At 37.8% G+C, this 2,900-nt stretch overlaps 1 long non-coding RNA gene across 1 annotated transcript; it reads right to left on the bottom strand.

The window, feature by feature from the left end:
- Positions 1 to 800: 800 nt before the first annotated feature.
- On the bottom strand, positions 801 to 2,680 carry LOC121310927. Its single transcript, XR_005948969.1, has 3 exons — positions 2,593 to 2,680; positions 2,070 to 2,172; positions 801 to 986 (listed from the first exon to the last, which is right to left on the bottom strand). It is a non-coding gene; the product is annotated as an uncharacterized LOC121310927 (long non-coding RNA).
- Positions 2,681 to 2,900: the final 220 nt, after the last annotated feature.

Genomic DNA, 2,900 nt, shown 5'->3' with positions numbered 1-2,900 from the left:
AACACCCTTTACTACACATCAGACTGATGTCAGCTGCACAGGGAGTGAAACTACAGTGTTGTAGTAGGATAAATGGACCACCCAGTTCAATTATATTCCTGTAACTGAGGTAGCAATCTACTAAATATGCCAACATTGTCACCTTCCTCAGATTTCTGATATTCTGTAGTTAAGGTAAAGAAAGGTGCACATTCTACAAAACACAAAATAGTGATGAGCCATCATGTATGGTATATATAACTGTACACTACTCCAATTCCTACACACAAATCTGTCCAGATTAATCCTTACCGATATATACGTCAGAGAGCAAACTGACATAGGTATGAAATATCAGCGTTAACTTAACTACTACAATCTTGTTGTTTTCAATGTTGTACATCATATTAACCCTTTCATGCTTGGCGACGGTTACAAAATCTCTCTTCTAGTCTTTATATGGGGATGCGTGAAAGACGCAAATGCATGATGACATTAAATGAGAATGTCATTTTATTCCCTGTACAAAGGAAAAACATTTTAAACAAAATTTTAAAAAAAAGAACTATGTGCCCATTTTTCATGCATTACAACATCCACCCTCTGCAACACTCTGCCTCTACAGATGCAAGTACAGAATACATCAGTAAGAAATACAGAGGATATTGGGGTGTTATGTTTTGATAAGTCACTAGAATGTAATGACTGAAAAAATATATACACAAAGTGAATCTATACAACAAGAAGTAAATATTAGTTAAGATAACTAATCATTCCTACCCCTACCAACTTGCTCTTAAATGTAAAATCTAACGTTTCACTGTATTTTCCCCACTCACGTCTATGCTGGAGACAAGCAGATAGTCTGGGTTTGAAGAGTGGTAGACAATTGGCTGGCCAGGATGGAAAGGAAGATCTACAAAATCAAATGATTTCCCAGAATCAAGCGATGTAAATATTCGGCCTCCTTCCTCACGAGTCAATGCTACATCAGCGGTGAGAATTACCTGCAGGATTACAGAACAGCACCAAGGGTGTGAATACCCACAATACAACAGGTGATTCAAAGATTTCAATTGGACTTGCGCTGGTCAGGGTGAATTCATAGTGAAGGGTTACCATATTGTTAAAGATATGAACGCTTAGAACATTGTTAGTTTGACTTAAAATCACACAGAACTCGTTGGGATATTGTTTGAAAAGAATTAAACTATTTTAGCTGCAACTCGTGTTCTACCTTTCTGAAAATGTTCCTTTCGTTGCTAAATACTGGCCAATGTTTGGCTCATTACAATATGTACAAGGCCCTTTAGTCTCAGTTTTTACTGATTTTTACAGAAACAAATCTCGGTATTATAAAAGCTTAACGTCAGCATTTACAGAATTTCACCCAAAATGTAGTCCACTCCAGCATATGAAAATACAGATGTATACCAAGAGAATCCCTCCACCCCCCACCCCCACCACTACATCCACACCACACACACTAAGACAGCCCCCTGAGAAGAACTGAAGTGTGTTTTTGTGGTTGTAAAGAGAATTGTGACATTTATATGTGTGTGTAATCAATTCTCTACAGTTCTACCACAAGCATTTCAGTGAACTATAAAAACAAGTTGGCTAACCAGTGTCCCTGGTGATTTCTCATGTAATCTCAGCAGAACTGTGTCTGTCATCAGGCTATGAGAGAGCTGGGCCTCCACGGCCAATACAAATGTAAATAATAAATATGACAGCAAAAGCAGTAAAGAAAGAGCTTTATTTTTTCTCAATTACCTATCCTGTACCAGCCGCTGTTGTCGAACGTATCCTGCCTCTGTTGTTGGCACTGGATACTTACATGCATCAATTGGAGGTACACCCAGCACCGTAGCAACTAATCCAATTCTATCCGTGCTAAAGTATGTGCAGACCAAGTTTCATCTGTACTGAATATGCACTTCTTTAGATATATTGTATGTAGAAATGTAAGTGTAACATGCAATAATGCACATAGATATTAGAGGAAGAAGAAGAAGAAGAAGAAGAAGAAGAAGAAGAAGAAGAAGAAGAAGAAGAAGAAGAAGAAGGACAACAACAATGACTTTTACCCTTTGTGAATTACTTGGCCCCACATTGATTCCAAATTCTTTCCGTATGTAGGTGTTCTTGATGACATTGGAGATATCTTCAAAGGTTTTCCCAGAGTCCTCGCTGCAGTGGAAAATTGACAATGAACTACCGGCACTTGTCAGCAATGACATTTTGTATCATCGCTAAGAGCTGTTAAATACCCAAAACAAAGACAGTGGTGTTGAGCGTAAAAAAAACAAAAAAAAACACCCCCATCCCACTAAAGAGTTTACTTGGTACAAACTCATCAGTGGTCTAAATCTGTGGATCCTTTTCAAACTGTATAGCATGAGGCATGGCTTGTCCTTCAATGGAATGCACTAGGCGAGCCAAGGTTGCCTAACCCTGGGTATGCTCTTTAAAGAAATATGTAGTATTTTTGTACACTACCAAAAAGCGATGGCAACTATAGTAACAATGTTAGGACTTTACATATTTCAGTCACCTGATTTTGTAAAATAACAAAAAAAAAAAAAAAAAAAAATGCTGACAAAGAGTGACCTTCTATATAGTCGTGAAGAACCCTGGTCAAAAAACCAAGTAACTGGTACATTGAAGATAGTCAAGACCAGAATGATCTGAAAACAAGCAGACAGTGTATGTTTAAGGGTATTATTGTTTAATTGTTTTATTGTTTAATTATCACCCACACCTGGTAGTTATTGTAAATTAGTGCCAGGTGCAGGGTTTAAAAAGTGTGCAGTCAGTCTGCTCAGGGCTGCTGCAGAGTGAACAGCCCGGTTGTAGTGTGTGAAATCGTAAAAAATAAATTAAAAAAAGGTAGTGTGAGACCCTTCGTGTGTTCTAGT

This window comes from Polyodon spathula, unplaced genomic scaffold, assembly GCF_017654505.1.
Source record: "Polyodon spathula isolate WHYD16114869_AA unplaced genomic scaffold, ASM1765450v1 scaffolds_2854, whole genome shotgun sequence".
Classification (NCBI taxonomy): domain Eukaryota; kingdom Metazoa; phylum Chordata; class Actinopteri; order Acipenseriformes; family Polyodontidae; genus Polyodon; species Polyodon spathula.
Note: the sequence above shows the minus strand (reverse complement) of the source record. Positions and strands in the feature narration are given on the sequence as shown.